The 23,296-nt window shown below is 36.3% G+C and overlaps 1 long non-coding RNA gene and 1 pseudogene across 4 annotated transcripts; one reads left to right on the forward strand and one right to left on the reverse strand.

Annotated features, from left to right (window-relative positions):
• Positions 1–1,373: 1,373 nt before the first annotated feature.
• Positions 1,374–21,560, reverse strand: LOC148696934 (uncharacterized). 3 transcript variants are annotated; one of them, XR_015962903.1, is made up of 3 exons: positions 21,474–21,560; positions 2,147–2,483; positions 1,374–2,060 (listed from the first exon to the last, which is right to left on the reverse strand). It is a non-coding gene; the product is annotated as an uncharacterized LOC148696934 (long non-coding RNA). The 3 variants fall into 3 exon arrangements; XR_015962902.1 differs by lacking the exon at positions 21,474–21,560 and adding an exon at positions 3,247–3,477; XR_015962900.1 differs by lacking the exon at positions 21,474–21,560 and having other exon boundaries at positions 2,147–3,240.
• LOC137726221 (beta-glucosidase 12-like) lies at positions 10,188–13,008 on the forward strand (annotated as a pseudogene). The gene is made up of 11 exons (XR_015962050.1): positions 10,188–10,241; positions 10,391–10,466; positions 10,638–10,715; positions 10,809–10,896; positions 10,978–11,233; positions 11,424–11,539; positions 11,679–11,896; positions 12,033–12,064; positions 12,158–12,260; positions 12,422–12,530; positions 12,647–13,008. The product of XR_015962050.1 is annotated as a beta-glucosidase 12-like (transcript).
• Positions 21,561–23,296: the final 1,736 nt, after the last annotated feature.

Raw genomic sequence — 23,296 nt, forward strand, 5'->3', positions numbered from 1 at the left:
TCTTGAAGAAACACCCGAATGTTATCACGAAATGGACCATGAGGACGACTGATCGAGCTACCCGAATCGCAGAACGAATTAAACCCTAAAATCTTTTGCCTTCGCTTCCTCTTTTTGCAAGCTTCAAGGATTGGGATTGACATGCTTTTCTCTCTCTCTCTCTCCTCCAAGACTTGGATTTCAACCTTCCACCAGCAGCCGATTCCTCCTGCTTTTCTGGGGCATCCATATAATATATGTATCTTCCCTCTGTCCATCAATCCTCTTCTCTGCCCTTTTTTTTTTGTTTTGTTCTTTTCCTTGTCGGTTCAGTATTGCATAGACTTGTGATCTATGAAATAAACTCGTGCTGAAGGCTTCTCCAATTCCAACAAGTGACATTCATTGCACATAAATCAAAAGAAAATGAATGTAGGCCACAAGTATATTATAAAGCCAAATAGGTAGACACTTAAATCATAACAGACCATTAGGTTTAATTAAAAATAAGGAATTATAACATGATATTTTCCTCCACCTCATTAATATAACTATAAAAGCACAACACTATGTAATTCCTTTCGTCTAAGTCCAAAATATCACAAGAAAATGTAGCTTTCGTGAGAAAATAAATAGTAAAATATGCGTTCATCATTATGCTACTTCTTAATGCTTCCATCCCTCCTTGGTCGTGATTTCGATCTTCCTCTTCATCATCATCAATATCGCTCTCTTCACTATAGTCTTCGAGGTCATCAAAATGCCTACCATGTTCATAATGCCTCCTTTTGTAGTTATGAAGAGCCATTGTAGCAATGACAATATTCACTTGCTTATTGAACAGACAATCAAGCATATCCCTCAAAATTGCCCCCCTTTTTTTCATACTCTAAACGTACGCTCAATTACGCTTCTAAGAGAAAAATGTCTATGGTTGAATACCTCTTTATGCCCCATTGGTTGGCCACTCCTATAAAAATATGAGAGATGATGTCTTTTACCTTTATACCCCATGGGGTGGTATTAAATTCCGAATCCATAGGTTTGAAAATATCTATTGCCATCTAACATACAATATCCAACATAACACCAAAATATCTACTAACATATGCAAGAACATTCCTAATATCACTTTCTCCTTGAACCTTTCAAACTATAGTTAGCTTGCAATACTTTCATTAACCAAATGTTACCTGTTTGAAAAAAATTCATACATGGAGTTTTATGCACATATTTTAGACAATATGCTTCAATAGCTCGATTACAAGCGCATGCTAATATGTCAAACTCTTCCTCATCATTATCTAGAATGTCCATATTCAAGCGCACCTGCAAGTTAACAAATAATCCTTAACAAAATTCAAGCACCTTGCCAATTAACAGTTGTACCAATATTGAAAACAAAGTATCTTAAAATTAACTCATAATTCAAAATAACATTCAAGGAAGGTGTCAAACCAATTCTAAGACATAATCCTAAAATCTGACTAAGAGTGTACAAATCCAAAATGTTTTGTAAAACTACAACTCCCTTATTGGTTGATGAACTCATAATTCAGCCAAGTAAGTTGCACACTAGAATCTTTCCTGATAGAGAACATCTCTCTCTTCTCTTGATTAAAAAACAAACGAGCTGCAAACAGCCACAATGGGCTAGTACGCTCACAACCGGTAACGGTTGAACAACCTGCACAACTTCAGGAATACTAGTGCCTATCACCAATTGCCTAATAGTGCTCTTACCCTCAACTACACCAATAAGGCAGTCAATTTGACCATACAATTTTGCAGCACCGCCAACCTTCCCTTTCCTATCAAACTTACTTGTTTTCAATTAACCTTGGTCAGCTCTTTTTTTTTTTTTTTTCCTTTCTTAGCACCTTTTCTCATAGATTGGGTAGTGCACTCTCGTCATCATATGATCCAATAGATTCATTTTGTATATTAACATTTCCTGTTGAGTCCTCCCTACTATTTGGTAGTAGTGCACCAATAGCAACGCTGTTTGAGAGCATCCTATCCAACTTTTCCTTGAACTCAGGAGTGATGCCTTTCTGCAATCTTCCATATTCAGGATTTATCTACAAATAAAAAAGAATGTTGTTATTATGTAGTTTATGATTACTATAACTAGAATAACATCATAACTGATACAAAGTGCACATACCTGAATCTTATTATTCCACCATTCATCAAAGGCATCCACTGTTCCCTTGCTTGGATTCCACTCTAGGCCAGTTTCTTTCCCAATTAGTTTTTTGCACAACTACCAATCCTTTTTTAGTCTATCTCACTTATTTTTCAATTGCACTTTACTATAAGAATTTCCTGTTTCTTTCCTAAAGTTTTCTATCAAATTTGCCGATCTTTCTTTGTTAAAGTGAGGGCCAAGACGACATCCGACCTCAACATCCTTGATGCACAACTCACTGAATACGGATATATTATGATCATTGCATGTACCATGTGGAGCTCTTGCTGAAGTTCCCACCTTTTTTGCCATCCTTATATATATAATATTAAAGGAAAACTAATGAAAAGGGTTCGAAAACTTTGAATTTTAATGATAGAGCAAAACAAGACACAAAGTTCAATGGAGACCACAACAACATCAGAAGCTATATGATGTATATAGCTCTGGAATGGAGACCACAACAAGTCACGCAATAAAGTAAAAAAAACCACAACATCATCAAGACTTACATAACATAATTGTAATTATGAGCCAGAGATAAGGCTTTGAGATGTTCATTGCCTGCTCAAAATCATATGCTTACTATGATTCTGCAATCTTCCATTTCATGCGACTCATACTATTTTTTTATCTTTTGGTCCAAATAAAAAAACTACTTTTGAAATGTTCACTATCCACATGCCAATGTAAATTTATGTTGCAGACATGTTTTGGCTGATACCACGTGAAAGAGAGTATCCATGTCTGTGTAAATTTAATTTAACAGCAATCAAATCTTCCAGTATCATCCAAAAACTAATCACCGAACTAAATTACAACTAATCAACTAATTATACGGGAAAAAACGATTCTAACCAAATTAACCAAAGAAATTAATCCACCTCAAGTCCCATAAATTAATTAAAAATTGAATTTAACCAAATTAATCAGCAAATTTCAATCATGTTGGAAAAAAAATCAATTGCAGAAAAATGAAGAAAATGACTTATCGTTGAATCAGTTCAATATTTCAATATTCCAACAATAAATTGTCAAAATAAGCAAATTAGAAATTGAAACGAAAGAAAACTCACCTGTTGTTGGTGAAGAGTGCTTGAATCGGAGGAGATGAAGAGGATAGATGGGTCTATGCCCGAACCAGATGAGAGGGAGAGGAGAGAGCGCAAGAGAAATAGGGAAAGGTGGAAATTGAACGAAGCATAGGAGAAAAGGATAGTATTGTCAGCATAAATGTTTCATTAATTGACAATTTTTACGCTCTTCTATGAAAAAAAGTGCTCTTTTAGAGTCTAACCTGCTTTTGCTTTCTATTGTTTTTGATCCACAATTGAAGGAAAAAAAAAAAAAAAAAAAACTCTTTTTTCTAACCAAACACAATTTATGGTTCCAACTTTTTTTTTTTTTTTCAATTAAGCAATCCAAAGCCAGCCTTATGTTTAGAGGAGGACATATAAATTTAGAAATTTGGCATGGAAAAAAAAAACTTATAATTTGGTACCTTCAATTCCTAAATTTAGTTTCATGTAAATAGATGTTATTTTCATATTTATATGGGGTACCAGATAAATCTTGATTTGAAGGGGTGGTTCGGTATGGGATCCCATACCGAAACCCTTGTCCCGATTCCCAAACCGAAATTTTTGGGAATCCCAAATTCAATACCAATCCCAAACCAAATTTTCGGGAATCCCAATTTTCGGGAATCCCGAAATAATTTCGAGATTTCGGGACAAATCGGGAATCCTGAAATGCTTTTGGGCTTTTGGACTAAAATTTGACATATTATGTTTTTGGGCTAAAATTTGACATATTATGCTTTTAGGCCCAAACTGCCAATTTGTTATTTCTACTAATTTGCCCACTGCCCACTGCACAAATTTGATATAATTTCATAAATTAAGTTTCACTCTACCCACTACCCATTTGTGCACAAAGTTTCAATAATAACAAAGTTTCAATCTGCCCACTACACATGCATCATGCATGCAATAAAAATAAATTAGGTACCAAACCCAAAAGCAAAAATAATAGTTAGAAGCCAAGGTTTTAAAATAAATAAAGTAACAAACTCAAAAGAAAAAATAATAGTTACAAGCCAAGGTTTTAAAATAAATAAAGTAACAAACCCAAAATCAAAAAAATTAGTTATGAGCCAAAGTTTCAATAATTAAGTTACAAACCAAAAGCTAAAAAGCAAAGCTTAAAGTCTATAAATATTGTTGGCATCTTCGGCCCCTTCGTCCTCTTGATCTTGTTGATGCTTGTGGTTGCTCCATTCTTGTTGGTACTTGTACTCTTCCCCTTGATGTTGATGGTTGAGCCCTTCCCCTTGCAATGGGTGGTCGTGGAGGTAGTGATTGATTTTGACCTTGTTGAACTTCAACTTGGAGTGGTTGAGGAGGTGGAGGTGGCATTTCATTTTCTTGTGTTGTATTCTCCTCACCTCCCAAATTAGCCATGCCTAAAACAATAAACCACAAATCATTTACATTGAATTATAGTCTAATAGATAATAAATACTAAGAAAATAAAAGAGGAAATTAAATTGTTTACTTACTTCTTTCTAAGCGTTCAAGCTCCTTGTAGAAATGGAATTCGTCAAGTGTAGGCTCCTTATAGAAACAAAATCCTTTTCCTCTAAGCCAATCACTAGTACACACTAAAGCCTCAACCGTTTTAGGTGTTAAGGAAATTCTAAAAGGATCAACAACTCTCCCACCAAGACTAAAGGCATTCTCACTAGCAACGGTGTTACTAGGAAGGGCCAAAACATCCTTAGCAACTTTACTAAGAGTTGGATATTGAGCACAATTTCCTTTCCACCAATCCAAAAGATTGAAACCCTCATATGTTAGGCTTTGATGTGGATCATTGAAGTACATATCCACTTCATTGGCTATCTCATTTTGTTGTGCCTCCGCTCTCTTTCGTTGGATCTTCTTTGTCATCCTTGAAGCAACATCAATATCTACAATCACACCCCCCCCACATCATCTAGTACAACACTTGATCTTTGCTCCACATTTGAGGTAGCACTACTACTAGTACTACTAGTACTACTACTACTAAGGACCACTCCCTCCTTGTATGCATTATACAACTCGGTTACGTAGCCTTTAACCCTTACTTTCTCCTCTCTTATTTTGTCCCATCCATAGCCGAGCTCTTCTAGATTTGTCTCCAACATATCAAATTTGTACCTAGAGTCGAGTACTTGGACTACAAAGAGAATAGGATTCACCTTTTCAATGTGACCCCAATATTTGTCAAACTTGAGCTTCATTGAGGTAGCCACACTTTGCAAAGTGGCATTAGAGGCGTTTAAATTTTGTTCTTGTATCTCCACTTGCAAGGCAATCACTGTGCTAAGTATTAAGTGTGACGTTGGAGTAAGGGTTGCACTCAATGTCAAGGTGGCATCATAAAACTTTTTAAGAAAGTGAGCAAAACTCATCGACCTTTCCCAATCATCCACCTCCGGAGGACCCACCCGCTTGGTCTTTGTTGTCACCCCATCAACCTCTTTCGAGACCTTCTCTTTAAAGTAAGCAATAAAAGAGTCACACTCAAAGGCCATCTTAGAGAACACTTCTTTAAACTTGAAAGCACTATTAAGCATCTCATATGTGGCATTCCACCTTGTGACAACATCAAAAGGGATACTTGACATCCTATCAAACCTCAACAAGACACAATATTCCCTAAAAGACTCCAACCTTGCCGGGGATGAATGTATAAACTTCACACCATTTCTTATGGCATCAATTTCACAACTAAGCTCCGTCATTCCATCCTTAACTATCAAATTGAGGATGTGACAAGCGCACCTCATGTGCAAGTGAGCCCCGTCAAGTAAAAGAGTACCATTTGACTTGAGTATTCTTTTCATGTATGCAATGGCGGTGTCATTTGCACTAGCATTGTCAACGGTAATGCTAAACACCTTGTCAATGCCCCAATCATTCAAGCAAACCTCTAGACATCTTCCAATATCATCACCCTTATGAGAAGTAACTTGGACAAAGTTTAGGATCCTCTTATACAACCCCCAATTAGTGTCCAAAAAATGGGCTGTGATGACCATGTAGTTTATCATTTGAATTGAGGTCCAAGTGTCGGTTGTAATACTCACTCTCAACCCCTCAATCACACTTTTTATTTTAGCCTTCTCTTCAACATACAACTCCAAAACCGCCGCCGCCACCTTATGCCTATTAGGAAGTTTGTATTTTGGATTCAAATCACGAATAAAATCTCGAAAGTCTTCTTGATCAACCACCCTAAAAGGCATCTCCGCTATTATAATCCACCTCACACATCTCCTATCAAGTCTTTTTTGATTGAAAGTGTGAGTGACAACCGGACCTCCCATCGTCGCTTGTGTCAATGTAGGTTGCTTCGGATCCACATTCTCAAAGAGACTAGAACCCGGGCATTTCCTCAAATGCTTAAGAATTCCCGTCGTCCCATGAATTATAGGGTGTGCCGGTACTAAGAGTTTGCAATGCTTGCATTCGGCCATGAAAGATTTCTCCCCATTATTATCGGTGATCGTTACCCTCTTAGCATCATTCCACGCCGGACTTGGACCCTTTCTCCTATTGCCCTTTTTCCGAGAAGGACCCTCCCATTGTCTCACTACTTCTTCTTCTTCTTCTTCTACTTCCTCTTCCCCTTCTTCCCCCTCTTCCTCATCTTCTTCTATTTGTTCTAATACAATATCCTCCTCCATATCCGGATCATCATCCCAACAATCTTCATAATAATCATTATGCAAATAATCTTGAGGTGAGGGAGTGCTTAGTTGAAGGGTACCACTAGGTTGGGTTTGTTTTCATTTTCCTAATACCGAGACCATAGGTGTACTAGATTGGCTACTAGACCCGTCCATCCTAACAAATAAAATAACAATGCACATTAATATATCACAACCACAGTTCAGCATATATCCAAATTCCAATCAATAAATAAAATAAATGGTTCAAAAATCTGAGCATTCAACATAGAAAATATATGGTTGTGAGAAAAATAACTCAAAATATATAACAGAAATCAAAAGAAATCTGCCTATTCAATACTTTCATGGCATCTGCCCAATCTGCCAATTTGACATAGTTTCATACTTTGCTATCAAACATTAAGGCAAGACCATGTATCTAAGATTCTCAAAGCCAAAACAAAAATATTACCTGACGCAACGTGTGACTAATTTGAAGTTTGAACAGGTGGAAATAGATACATGAAATTTGAAGTTAGACTAGTTGCTTATCAATAAATAAACTAAGAACCCTGCTTAGTGCCATATAGAAAACACACACACATCTATATATTTTTTACGAGTACTTTGCTTTCTAGGGTAAACATAAATAGCTCCAGCATACAAGTCATCTAATCAAACTATCGGTCTACCAAACAATCTAGAAACAGGGACATCTTTTCTATGTGTAAATCATAGAGATTTCAACAGGAGTCGCTTACACTATGATGCCAAAGTAATCAAAAATTGTGTAGGGCAAAATCTAGAAAGCAAATGCAAGCGCAATGATACATGATCATGAATATTATAGTGGAAAAACTCAAGGCTTTGACGAAAGAAGAAAGAAAGGCAAACATGGCATCTGCCCATGGTTCAAAAATCTGAGCATTCAAAAAAGAATTACAGATAAAGATGGAGTTACAGATAAAGATGAAGATGGAAGAAATGACTGCTAACAAACAGAGTTACAGATGAAGATGGAAGAAATGTATAAGTTATTAACACACACAAAAAAATTGCCAACGGCATAAATTAATTACCTAATTTGGGTGAGAGTGAGACTCAGACTCAGTGCTAAATTGAGAGTTCTGTTTGTGAGGGAAAATTGCCCGAGAGAGAGAGAGATCACAACTCGCAAGTGTCGGAGACGATTTATGAAGGAATCGTGAAGGAAGGTTGGAGAGTTCTGTCTTTGATGCTTTGGCGTGGAGGTGGCTGGGTGTTGATTTGTGAAGGAAGGCTGGGCCGCTGGAGAGTCAGAGACGATTCGAAGGAAGGCAAGCTGGGTGGTGATTCTGGTGAAGGAAGGCTGGTGGCAGTGGCACAGCAGCTGCATTTCAACTTCAAGCTCTTGATGGAAGTATGGAACAGAAGTGAAAATTGAAATGGGGGATCTAACCTAAAAACAAATGAACGGCACAAATTAAATCTAAAACAATGAACGGTTGAAATAATTCTCTTATAATTAAAAAATAATATATATATATATATAATATTTATTTCGATTCGGTATGGGAATACCAAATCCCATACCGAAAATTTCGGTTTGGTTTGGGATGACATACCGAAAATTTCGAGAATTTTGGTTTGGGATTTTTTTGGTTTGGGATCGGGATTTTTTCGGTTTGGTTTGGGATTTTTGGGATTTTTTTCCAGCCCTATGAATCACTGCCTTTTCTTTGACTCTTGTTCTTTATTTATCCGGGAGACGATCCCAAACAAACAGGTATGGAAGCTATAATTGTAAACCGCGATCGAATCTATGGAAGCATTGGTTTATACATTCCTTTTAGTCTCAACTCTAGGAATAATATTTTTCGCTATCTTTTTTCGAGAACTGCCTAATGTTACAACTAAAAAGGTGAAATGATTTGTTATCATCTCAATTTAAGTACGAATCCTCCCAATATTGGGAGGATCCATACTTCAACTAGTCCCTTTGTTCCTCGAATGGATCTCTTAGTTGTTGAGAGGGTTGGCCAAAAGCAGTATATAAGGTGTACAATTTTTTGGTTGATAAAGGGATCAATTGGTATAATTCTTTTGTTGGTAGATTGGAGGATTACGAACATGATAAATTGCTTCCCTATTGGCTGTTTTTGCATTAATTGCTACTTCTTTAATCATACTGATTAGTGTACATGTTGCAATTGCTTCTCCTGAGGGTTGGTCGGGTAACAAAAATGTTCTATTTTCTAGCACATCATTATGGTTTGGATTAGTCTTTCTGGTGGGTATCCTTAATTCTCTCATATCCTGAACCTATTTGTTTTATATCCAAAAATGAAATGACCCTCCCCCCCCCAATTCCATCAGGTTGTGAGACGCACAAAAATTCAATATAAGTCCCAAAAATTCAAATAAAGAAAAAAATTAGAAAAATTAGAGAGGGGTCAAACTTTTGTGTTTTTGAATTGTAAAAATATAAATAAATGAAAAATAATAAATCAAAATAAATAGATGTAAGCTAATAAAACAAGTCTCTTGAAACACTAATCAATTTCTTGTACTACCAAGAAGAAGCCACCCCAATGGTATCCTTTCACAATCTTTAGGAGCGAAATAGCCAATTTGAGAACCTAGCTATTTCGATGCCTTCTTAATTAGCGTGGAAATACAATTTCACAAAACCATTGGGTTTACTGATTCAATATTAAAACTCTAACAAGCAGAAAAAGATCAAGATTAATTAATTCTTCATCCTTATCGATTCTGTACTTACGTAAAGAATTCTGGTCATAAATTTCTACTTTTTTGTTGGGTCAAATAATTTTCTACTGTTTGAATAAGTCTCTGTAGTTAATCGCCCATATTCAACTTCAAAAGTTTTGCCCATCAACAGTTGGACAGGCATAATATAAACATGCAGATAAATGACTCTTTGTTTCCGAATCCAGAAAACATTTTCTTTCGCTGGAAAACTCAAGAGTATTCAAGGATTGATCATTTCAAATTAAGATGAGATCGATCAAATTGTTGTGTACATTATCTTACTTTTCAACTCAAGGAATAATTTTTTATAAATAATGTATTTTTGTAGTATAAGTTATTAATTTCTTAATCTTAATTTGAATATCATATATACAAAAAACTATTTCCAATTGAAGACTGTTTAGTCATCCAATTGCGCACGCATATATGTATATACTTAATGTGATATGTACAATATATGTATATACTTCATATTGCGCACGCATATAAAGTACTTTGCACATGATATGGATTTCACCATTATGTTTTTGAATAACTACAGAAAAAATCGCTGATGGCAGTAATGGAGACGTCGCTATAGATCAATATCACCGCTATAAGGTCTAAAACCTCATAACTTTGTCTCTTGACCCTTTATACTTGAAGGGCACATGTTAACATATTAAATTGGAGCCTTTATAAAAATAAAATAAAAAGGACAATATATAATGAGATCCTCAATATTTAATTTTAAACTTTTGTCATTTTAGGAAGATGTGGGGATTATGAAGGATATGGAGTTGGATGCTTACAGATTATCTATTTCATGGTCCAGATTATTACCAAGTAAGTTGCTCCACATCCTCATATTTGGTTGGGACCAATGTCAATATTGTGCATAAGAATTATTTTTCCTACAAGAAAATTATTCTCTTTATATACTTTTAACTAAAGTAATGTGATCGAGTTATCTACTGGTTAACCCTTTTTTTTTCTTGTTATTTTTTTTCAAATTAGATGGAACATTAAGTGGTGGCGTTAACAGAAAAGGAATTGATTATTACAACAATCTCATCAATGAACTCCTACGCAATGGTTAATCATCCTACCTTAAACAATTATTACATAAATTTTTAGAACATCATTCAATTAGACTTTTAATTTGATTTTACTGATCATGTACTGCAGGTTTAAAGCCGTTTGTAACACTCTTTCATTGGGATGTTCCCCAAGCTTTAGAAGATGAATATGGTGGTTTCTTAAGCCCTCGTATTGTGTAAGTGAACAAAATTTATTTTCTCATTGATAATTTGATAAAATACATACTGATATACGTAACATAAATTTGCATCTACAGCGATCATTTTAAAGACTATGCAGAACTTTGTTATAAGGAATTTGGTGATCGAGTCAAGCACTGGTTCACGGTAAATGAGCCATATACTTTTAGTAGCATGGGTTATGCTGTTGGGACTCTAGCACCGGGACGCTGCTCTTCTTGGCAAAATCTAAACTGCACCGGTGGAGATTCAGCCATTGAACCATACTTGGTGACACACCACATTCTTCTTGCTCATGGAGCAGCTGTAGAATTGTACAAGAATAGATATCAGGTTCAATAACAGTTTCTTTTTTTTTTATTTTTTTGGGTCAGCATATTGGCTCCTAATTGAGAATTCTATAAGAATCATTATTATTGAGTTGTAATACAAGAGGGAATACTCTCAGTAGTAAGATAATCTAAAGGTTGTATCTTTTTCTATAACTCCTATTTATTCAACCAAAATTCATATTCTTGGGCAGGCATCTCAGAAAGGCTTGATAGGAATAACATTGGTGACATACTGGTTTGAGCCTGCTTCGGAGTCAAAGCAAGATAAAGATGCTGCCTTACGATCTTTGGATTTTATGTTTGGATGGCAAGTGTCTTAATAAATTATATATAAACTCAATTACACGTTTACTTATGACTTGTAACATTGATGCAACCTAGCTAGCATTACTATTTATATATAATGCTATAATTAGGCTAATATTTGGAATTTTCATGTTTTGTAGGTTTTTGGACCCGTTAACAAGTGGTGACTATCCACACACCATGCGATCAATTGTTGGAAAAAGATTGCCCAAATTCACAAAAGAACAATCCAAGTTGCTAAACGGATCGTTTGATTTTCTTGGAATAAATTATTATACTGCTAGATACGCAACTAGTACACCGAAGAACAATTTACTACAGGCAAGCTTCGTAACAGACCCTCAAGCTGATCTTACAAGTGAGTGCGAAAGGAAACTTACTTTCAATAGCTTAAGTTCTTTGTTCTTCTTGACCTAGTTTGACTTCTTAATTACATTAATTATATTCTAATATTTACACCAATTGTATTCTAATGTTTGTAAATATTGTGGCAGCTGAGCTTAATGGAGTACTTATTGGTCCACAGGTATACATCAAATTTATCATTTTGAGCTATTTGCATTTGGAGGATTAGTTTTTTACCCCAACATTAACGTATTATCTTGAAATGGTGTTGCAGACTGCTTCAGATTGGTTATATGTATATCCAAAAGGAATTCACGATCTTGTGCTCTACACAAAGGAAAAATATAATGATCCACTCATTTATATTACTGAGAATGGTATGTCATACATACTTTTAAGCTTTGATTAAATGCAAAAGTTTCACATATTTATAATGGTGTAAAATGAAACTACCCGTTTTTTTTTTTTTTTTTTTTTTTTTTTTTTTTTTTGGAGGAAAAAACTAAATTTAATTTTTTGTGCAATATTATGTACGTAGGTGTATCAGAGTTGAATAATCCAGAACTATCAATTGACGAGGCTCTTCATGATACCAATAGAATTGGCTACCACTACCGTCACCTGTGTTACCTTCAAGCGGCGATCAAGTAAGTAGTTATTAACAAATTAATTAAGGCTATATACTGCCTAGCCTTCTTAAGTTATTGTTATTTAATCATTATATTGACCTAATCCATTTGAACATTTGTGTATTTGTGTGCAGAAATGGTGCGAAAGTGAAGGGATACTTTCCATGGACATTGTAATTGGATGACTTTGAATGGGATTCTGGATACACTGTCCGATTTGGTTTAAACTACGTGGATTATAATGACGGGCTAAAAAGACACCCAAAACTCTCAGCACATTGGTTCAAAATTTTGCTTAAGAAGAATTGAAGGAATTAAAAGAAATTTATTGTTGATTATAAACATTTAAGTGGATAATTGTCCTTTTTATGTATTTGTATTTCAATTCCTTCCGCATTTGTATTTCCTTTCAATAATGTAAGTATTCTTTGAGATTCAATAATTCAATAAAAAGCTAAAAGAGCTATGAATGCTACAATAAGACCTCTCTATACAATGGAATAACGTATTTATAGCCGTAAACAGTTTTGGCCCTAGTTTGGGTTGAGGAATAAATAGCACATTCTAATAAGTTATTATTTTTCTTGGTCCTATTGTAAAGAAACTCGCCTCGACATGGTAGTAATTGTTAATAAGTACAATAATAAACAAGGCCACAAAAAAAATAAAAAATAAAAAAAATAAAAAAAAAATAAGAAAAGGTTTTAGATGGACTAAAACATTTCTATACTATTGTTTAGGATGGTTTTCTTTTCTTTTTTTTCTTTTTCTTTTTTTTTTTGGGAGTTGATACCACACCTTGGAGCTTTTGGGTACGTATGTAAAACCTTGTTAATATCTTCTTGTTGAAGTCAAAATATTTCTAGCTCCTCAGGATTATCTTCGTCCCCTTCTTGCCTAATTGTATTAGTGATTATTTTTTCAATTAAAGCGTGCTCAACTTTTTGCACAACTTAACACAAATGTTTTCAGTTAGCTGGCTTTGCATATGACCTTGGGTGACATGACAAATTTGATAGAAGAAAAGAAAAAGTATACGCTTGAACTGGTCTAAGGTTGGATTGTACGTATTTGTCAAATTTACTTAGAAGAATTAAAGAGTTTTAAAACTTTTGCTATATATTACAAACATCTATTTTTTATTCTTTGTTGAACATAAGGATGCTAATAGATATTAATATATTCCGCCTGTTTAACAAAGTTTTAAAATTCACGGCATCGCGCGGGCTTAATTGCTTGTAAGAAACTATTTACAAACGTTGATGCACAAAATCAGTGAGACTTTGGAACGACGTAAAGTGTCGAGTTTGTAACCATCGCAATGTTGCTCCATCACCTAGTGAGGATCATATGTAAAGAGATGGAGGTAGGGAAGCAACAAAGATGTACGTGGTTCACCTTAAATGGGGCTACATCCACGAGGGTGGAGGAGTCCTCATTAATAGTGAAGATTTTACACAAGACATAAGTTTAAGCATAATCATCATTAGTGAGTTCTAATGACGAGTTTATGCACAATAATGACATTAGGAATTAATTGTTCGGGAACGGTCTCCTTGTATAGTTGATGAGGGTCTTCGGCTCCCATCCACGATTGATGTGGGACTCTAGGAGTTTTATTTTTAGGTTGACGCTTGTCGTGTTGTGATTGGTCTCTTGATTGGAGAAAAACACATGTGCTTCGGCAAGGGTGCCTCCACATGAAGTCTTCAGTGGGTTCTTGAAGGTATAAGGTTGACCGGTGCTTAGTAGTTTCGAGGGTGGTGAACTACGGAACAAACAGTGGTCCCCCAAGTTCACGAGTGAGGAAAGCTTCTCGGTTGGAGACTTGCAAAACCCAAATTGGTGAGTACTCATGAAACTTTCGAGTACTAAAGTGTATTAGCATATATTAGGAGTCCACCAAATCTCCTATCGATGAGGATTACCGAAGGAGGTGTCTTATATTTCCCGAGCCAATGAAGAAAATAGACTTTAAAAATTATTTCCTCTTTTTTTGGATGTAGCCCAAGTACATATATTTTTTTTTCTTAAGCCGAATTCCTTCTTTCTTTTTTTGTTGAGAAAAGAAAATCTTATTGAAGTTTTTTCATTTGTGTATATAACTTGAGTGGTTGAAGCTTTTTCCTTTGGACAAATGGCTTGAAGGGTTGATGTTTTTTCCTTTGGGCACATAGCTTGAGTGGCTGAAACTTTTTCCTTTAGACACATAGCTTCAGTGGCTAAAGATTTTTCTTCTGGGCGCATAGCTTGGCTGAAGTTTTTTCCTTTGGCCACGTTGTTTGAGTGGTTGAAGCTTTTTCCTTTGGGTGCATAGCTTGAGTGGATGAAGCTTTTTCCTTTGGATACATACCTTGAGTGGTTGAAACTTTTCTCCTTTGGACACTTAGCTTGAGTAGTTGAAGCTTTTTCCCTTAAGCACATAGCTTCAGTGGTTGAAGCTTTTTTCTGTGGACACTTAGGTTAAAAGATAGAAGTTTCCATTTACCATTGTTGGCAAGTAAAGTTAAGATATAATACTTGCATGTTGTCATGGTGGCTATATAGGTTATTGAAGTTTGCGACTTCGAAGTTCTTGTAAATGTTGGAGTAGAAAATGCCTGAGGTTTTTAGAAAGCCTATAAATGAGTTTCCTTCAAACCATATCCATGGCAACCCAACTAATTTATTGAAGCTACAATGTTTGACCTCCTTGTCTAGTTGAAGGAGATGTTAATAATGCTTCATACTGCATGGTGCAAATTAAGCCACTGAAGAGTTGAAGCCTATGTGTTGCTTGAAGCCTTCTGGAAGCTATACAAATTGATTGACCTCCTAAATGTGTTATTCCCCCTACGCAGTGCCTTTATATATAATAAGAAGGTTGGAAAGAAATCATTCTCCTCCAAGGAATATAAGTCCCAATAGGAAAGAATAACTAGAATAAAATCTAATTTAAGATTTACACAATCACACTTAAATAACAAGTTTATAACACTCCACCTCGAGTGTGTAAATCCTCAAGTAGATTCGGCATCATGTGTTGTTGAGAAAGTCGACTCGTCGTCACTGATTCTAGGAACACGGTAGTCTCAATAAGGTAGGAACTTGCATAAGGAAATAAGTCTCACAAAAAATCCTAAGCCTATGGTAAAAATCCGAGTAAGGACAAAATAGTTAAAGAAAAATTTGTGAGCAATGCAAAGTCAAATGAAATGTCTACAGGACGTCATTAGGGATATAACCAACCCAAGATGAGAGCCTCGTCAAAACCTTGTCAGGTAGCAAAACCCCAGTGGGAAAAATGCTTCTAATCATAGGGAAAAATAGTACATTAAGATCAAGCAAGTATACTTCAGGATACTCCCCTGAGTTTGACATAATTCCAAAGGGAACTAACAATGTTACAACTCAGAAAGTTTACGCATACCAATCCTTGAACAAGCTTCTGAAACGTCGCCTTCGGTTGTGATTTGGTGAAGAGGTCAACCACAGCTTGGAGCTGATACCACAGCTTGGAGCTTGCAGGTACGTATGTAAAACCTTGTCAATAACTTCTTGTTGAAATCAAAATTTTTCTAGATCCTCGGGATTATCTCCTTCCCCTTCTTGCCTAATTGTATTAGTGATTATTTTTTCAATTAAAGCGTACTCAACTTTTGTACAATTTAATACAAATGTTTTCAGTTAGCTGGCTTTGCATATGACCTTGGGTGACATGATAAATTTGATACAAGAAAAGAAAAAGTATACGCTTGAATTGGTCGAAGATTGGATTGTACGTATTTATCAAATTTACCTAGAAGAATTAAAGAGTTTTAAAACTTTTGCTATATATTACAAACATCTATTTTTTATTCTTTGTTGAACATAAGGATGCTAATAAATTTTAATATATTCCGCCTGTTTCACACAGTTTTAAAACTCACAACATCACGCAGGCTCACTTGCTTGTAAGAAACTATTTGCAAATGTTGATGCACAAAATCAGTGAGACTTTGGGACGATGTAAAGTGTGAAGTTTGTAACTGTGATATCCCGTCCCTAAAATTATGATTTTATTTTATTCTTGACGTATTTCAAAGATTTGATTGGGACTAGTTCTTTATTTCTCCAAATTTGAGAAAAACAAAGTGAGGGTTACTTTAGTCATTTCCAATTTTCTTGACCTTTTCGGTCAACTCTTGAATTGGTTAGGTAGAGTTCGATTCCATGAGCGCGTAGGCGTAAACAGATCTTATTTCCGAGTCCGAACGGAGAAGTTAGAGTCGTTTAAAGTTGGTGGCATTTTGGTAATATTACCAAAATGCTATAAATGGGAGGAAAACCTCCAGAAAAGGAGGGGTTTTCAGAAAATGGGAGATGGAAACTGCACTAACCCGTTTTAGGGGGAAATTTGACCCATAAACCCACCAAACTTGACCCGCTTGTATCTTTTTCATCCGAGCTCCGTTTTGGATGATTTTGCTGTCCATGGAAAGCTCTTGACGAGCCCTACATCTCTGTGATGTTAGATTTTCCCATTTCTTTTCCATCTTTGCAGTTCAAGGTCGCAAAGTCCACGACTTTTCCGGCGGTTTTATCATTTTTCCGGCGATTCCGGCAACGATTTTCTTCGAGTGAGGTATGAAACTTCATCTACTCTTCATAATCTTCAAGTGGGTATGCTTAGTTTGTGCTTTCGTATTTCATTTTAGAGTTGGGTGTTTAGAACCCTAGAAATCCGGTTTTCTCCGGTGAAATTGGATGGTTTCCGATTAGAATTTAGCGTCGACCTAGTTGTGAAAAGTGTTTCCCTTGTTGAGCTCTAGCTACCACGTAAATTTGAGCTAATCTAGTTAATGTTGAAATTCGGGGTTTGTAAACCCTCCATCTTGACTTCCACAGCGTGTGGCGGTGCGTGGGATCGTTCACAAGTGTTATCTAGGTTTCAAATACCTTCTAGTGACCATGTGAACCTATGTCTAGCTTGGTTTCCAAAGATTCAATTGTTTGGTGTGGTGATCAATTTGGACCGCCACTTGTTTGTGTGATTGTCGACAATTCGACCATTGGATCAAAATGAAACTTTAGTATGTTATCCTCGAAGCATAATGTGGACTTTGGGAAGTTATGGATCGTAAATCTGATTTGCGGATTGTTGTGGACCCCATCGTTGACCGAGAATTGATTTATGGTCAACATGTCTCGGAATGTTCTAAATAATAAAATTAGTACTATGGGAGACTTAAGTGAAGTCTAATGGGCCTACATTGGTTAGAGAGTGACTTGAACATATGTGATATGGTTATTACCTTGATTTCTTATATTGTTATCATCGGTGAATTTGACTTGGTCTTATAATGTGATTCTATTGAAATGTGATTATATATATATTTGTATATATTTAGCCATAGACCTATGTTTATCATGTTGTGTACTGATGATGATCCTGGTATGTGAATTGACGTGCATATTCGAAAGGTGTTTGATGTACATAGATGGTATGTTATGATGAAATGTGAGTGACTTTAATATATGTGAATATGAAATGGTTTTATAATCATTTTTTCTATAAATTGTTAATTTTCATATTTAGCCAATGATGTTGTTATATGAAGTGGGATTTGACGTGCATATTGGAAATATGGTTTGTTTTGTTTGATTGGCTTGATTTGATGAAGGTGAGGGCTAGTGGTGGACCGTTAACCCATTGTCATGGGGTTTGTTGCTTTGAAACATGTGTCAATGCTCGTTTCATTATTTCTTTTCTTGTTTCGTGGAGCCTTTATAACTTGAGCAACTTGATTCATGTGTTGTTTCATTAATTGGTGGTTATGCAATGTACTCCGCGATTCCGTTGAGTGATGGTCCGGAATCGTATCCTGGTTTGGATTCCGTTGAGTGATGGTCTGGAATCCTTCCTACTCCACTCTGCAATTCCGTTGAGTGATGGTCAGGAATCGTATCTTGGTTTGGGTTCCGTTGAGTGATGGTCCGGAATCCCTCTTACTCCGCGATCCCGTTGAGTGATGGTCCGGGATTGTATCCACATTAGTTCATTGAGTTTAGTTTGAGATGGTTGCAAAGGTGTAGGCTTTGGATGAACAGTGTCACCCTAATTCTACTTTCATTGTGTGTATGTGAATATGGGTGTGAGATGTTATGGTTGTTTGAAATGAACTTTTGGATGTCTGGGTGACTCCCTCATAGTTTTCAAAAGTAGGGTATTGATTTCTTATGAAAGATTTATATTCAAGGTTTATAAATTATGATTGATGGCTAGTTTTATTATTGTATCACATGCTTATTTTATTGTCCCTCACCCGAGCCTCTCAGCTTGTTTGGGTGCCTAATTTGCCAGTGCACCAATTCCATAATATTTGGCATTGACTTTACATATGACAGGTCTGGGTAGATTATGAGAAACCGCTTGATATTTTGGTTCCGTTGAGTGGTCCGGAACCCAATGTTGTTGGATTCCGTTGAGTGGTCCGGAATCCTTGCTCTTGTTCATTCCGTAAGGTGATCTTAGAATCCTAAATTCGAGTAGATGGGAATTACCCACAATAGATATTGTGAAAATAAATTATAATTACCATGTTATTATTCTTAACCCAAATTGGGAATTATGTAGAGTTCTTTAATTAAATTCGTGAAATGATATGTTATCTCACTGATTGATTAACGTAATTAAATATTAATATTGTGCTTCGTAATTCCTTGATATGTTACAAGCTATGGATCGGAATATAATGTTGGAAGCATAGTGATTGGTATGATGAAGTGAAATGTGATTTAACTTGGGTATTGGAAATGGTTATGACACATGATTATAATGCATATTGAATTGCTTGCGAGATGTGAGGTCTAGTAATGGACCGATAAGCCATTGTGATATGGAATTGTTGCTCGAGATTGTTTCATTGATTTTTTTGGGAATTGAGTAACTTGAATCATGTTTTGTTCCTTCAAGCCGTTGTTATGTTTCTTGGACTTCTGTTCAGTTTTGTTGTGTGGTCCGGAACTGAGTTCGGCTTGGATTCCGTTGAGTGATGGTCCGAAATCATATCTCGATTTGGATCCCGTTGAGTGATGGTCCGGAATCCCCTTTGATGCCTTGATTTCGTTGGGTGGTTCAAAATTTCCCTTTTTCAAAGATGTAGTCTTCGGTCGAACTGTGTCACTCTAGCCCACGTGTTTCGACGTGTTGTATGTGTTATTGATGATGTGATGGTTGGCATTATTAATTGACGGGATTGTGGAATGACGTTGGATATGAGTGTGGTTATCATGAGGATTTTAGTTGATTAATATTTCTAGAGAATCATGTGTACTTTGTTAATTCTTAACTATGTTACACACTATGAAATGCGATTTTATGTGGAAAAAGTGATGAATTACGTGATGGATGAAGTGGAAAGGTTAATCGTCATGTGGGATTGTTATGTTGGATATCATGGTTATTGTTATGATTAGACTTGTTGATAAATGTGGCTAGAGAATGGTATTGTGCTTCGTTGGTTCTTTGAAGTGATATATGTTGCGAATTGCGGTATCATGTTGCGACATAATGATTTATATATAGTTGGAAGGGAAATCATGTTTTTCAGATGGGTTTGTTATGTAACCCTGAGTCTAGTATTTTCATGCTTGTTAAGTTCTATTGATTGATTGAGAAATGTTATACCTTTCGACTTAATCGGACTGTGTTATATGTCATTTATTGTGCGTGACGAACTACGAATGGCTTGATCCCTGTTTAGGGTACGTAGGCAGTCTAACAGGGAGGTTAGATGCAGCCATAAAACATATGAAAAATAACTATGCGATTCGATTTTTGGGTTGTGCTTGCCCATATCCCGGAGGTGGGATATGATAGATACGGATTTTTGGTGACGTCACGTGTCAATTCTGGACGTATGTCAGGATTGGGGCGTGAAAGTAACCATCGCAAGGTTGCTCCATCACCTAGTGAGGATAATATGCAAAGAGATGGAGGTAGGTAAGCAACACAAGATGTACGTGGTTCACCTTAAATTGGGCTACACCAACGAGGGTGGAGGAGTCCTCATTAATAATGAAGATTTTACACAAGACATAAGTTTAAGCATAATCATCATTACTAAGTTCTAATGATGAGTTTATGCACAATAATGACATTAGGAATTAATTGTTCGAGAACGGTCTCCTTGTATAGTTGATGAGGGTATTTGGCTCCCATCCACGATTGATGTGAGACTCTAGGAGTTTTATTTTTAGGTTGACGCTTGTCGTGTTGTAATTGGTTTCTTGATTGGAGAAAAACTCATGTGCTTCAGCAAGGGTGCCTCCACATCAACTCTTCAGTGGATCCTTGAAGGTATGAGGTTGACCGATTCTTAGTAGTTTCGAGGGTGGTGAACTACAGAACAAACAGTGGTCCCCCAAGTTCACGAGTGAGGAAAGCTTCTGGGTTGGAAACTTGCAAAACCCAAATTGGTGAGTACTCATGAAACTGTCGAGTACTAAAGTGTATTATAATATATTAGGTGTCCCCCAAATCTCCTATTGATGAGGATTACTGAAGAAGGTGTCTTATGTTTCCCGAGCCAATGAAGAAAAAAGACTTTAAAAATTCTTTCCTCTTTTTTTTTTGGATGTAGCCCAAGTACATATATTTTTTTTTCTTAAGCCCAATTCCTTCTTTCTTTCTTTTTTTGAGAAAAGAAAATCTGATTGAAGTTTTTTCATTTGTGTATATAACTTGAGTGGTTGAAGCTTTTTCCTTTGGACAAATGGCTTGAATGGTTGAAGTTTTTTCCTTTAGGCACATAGCTTGAGTGGCTGAAATTAATTAAAAATAGAATTTAACCAAATTAATCAGCAAATCATTTTGGAACAAAAATCAATTGCAGAAAAATGAAGAAAATGACTTATAGTTGAATCAGTTCAATATTTCAATATTCCAACAAAAAATTGTCAAAATAAGCAAATTAGAAATTGAACCGAAAGAAAACTCACCTTTTGTTGGTGAAGAGTGCTTGAACCAGAGGAGATGAAGAGGATAGATGGGTCTGTGCTCGAACCAGATGAGAGCGAGAGGAGAGAGCGCAAGAGAAATAGGGAAAGGTGGAAATTGAATGAAGCATAGGAGAAAGGATAATATTGTCAGGTTGGGGTGGGCAAAGGGGTAGAGGAACCACAGGTTGGGACGGGTAATGTAGGTTTGGGGCGGGTACGGACCGGTTCCAAATATTGTAGAAACTAAACGGGCCGGGAAGGTACGGGGCGTTGTCAAATACGGGGCAGGCCGGGTCTTAATCCTTAGAAAAATGGGGTCCCAGACCGACCCATTTCTAATAATAATGAACGGTGTAGATTAAATGATACTCTATCATCTAATCTCAAGCGTTAATTCCTACCCTAGTGGATGTCCCGTGTGTCCAGGTTTCCACTTCGAGATTCAGTCACTCACTCTAATCTCCATCGTCTTCTCAAACTCCATCTCTCTCCTCTCCTACTTGAGTGCCAACACTTGCTTATGAACCTGCTAGGTAGCCGATTTGGGTCACTAGAGCTTTGGCAAGGTTGAAGATGTTCTGCTGGACGGCTTCCACTTAGGCCATGAGGTCGTGGATGAGTCAAACTTTGTTTTCCTGCGAGTCAACAATAAGGGCTGGGCGGGTTGATGATGACTCGGCAGTGGCGAGGAGGGAGATTGGTTATTGTGGTTATGGAATGGAGAAGGCGGCTGGGTGGTTGAAGAATAGTTCAGAGGGAGAAGGCTCGAATGAGGATTTGAGACACTTTGGCTTTCGCGACGTAGAATCGAGGCAGGTTTGGGTGAACACGGCGTTTCCAGGGATAAATTTGAAGTCGTAGTAGCTGGAAGAAGAGTGTAGAGGGCGAAGAGGTTGGTAGTGATGACAGAGAAAACCCATAAAGTATGGTGTTTAATCAGAGCTTCTGCTTCTGCTTTTCCATTGTTTTCCTCTTCCTTTTTCTAGGTCTTCATGCTTCTTCTTCCTCTCCAACTTTCATTTCAAGTACTACCAAATTTAACATCTAAAATTCTATATATGTATTTATATGTTGTATATTGTTGGGTTTTGATTCAAATAAGCTTAGATTCAGCAAAGCTGTGAACTTTTTGATTTCTGTTTGTGTGGCTGCAGATGGTGCCTTTGAATCTCAAGCTTTTATCAGCCGGCACTTGTTGCAAACCAAGAAAGATTATTTCATTCACACCCTTTTCTGGAGGGTTTTGATTTAATTTGGTGAAGGAATAGAGCTGATTCTAACCCTAGACAATTTCTAGATCTTCTTTGCAGAATCCGGTGAAGCTCCAGCGATGTCAAAGATATGGAGGATAAGCGAGCAAGTTCGGGAGGCGATCTAAACCAGCAAAAAAAGGGCAAAAATAAAAAAATAAAAAAAAATAAAAAAAAAAGAAGAGGACCCGTGGACCCGTCCCGAACCGGCCCATTTCCTTTTTTTCCTCGTGTTGCACAACACCAAAATATCATGTGCATTCTCCACACCTCCAATTTTCCATTTGCAAAAAATCTACAAAAAGAAAGTCTTGATCAATTTTTATGTTGTTTGCCTCATTCGTCTTGTGAAAAGACATTAAAATTTGTTATTGATTCCTGCAAACAGAAAGTTAAGCGGGTAAATATATAATATAATTAGCATTTATGACATCAATTACACATCTATATTTGTTTTTATGTATTTGTAGTTGTCATATATGACATGTCATCTCGTCCAAAATTTCAGAAGTTGAAAATGAAAATTTGGTTCCATTTACTATATCCTATGAGAGGCATAAGGAAAAATGAGAA

Source organism: Pyrus communis, chromosome 5 (assembly GCF_041283825.1).
Source record: "Pyrus communis isolate YQ-2024b chromosome 5, ASM4128382v1, whole genome shotgun sequence".
Classification (NCBI taxonomy): Eukaryota; Viridiplantae; Streptophyta; class Magnoliopsida; order Rosales; family Rosaceae; genus Pyrus; species Pyrus communis.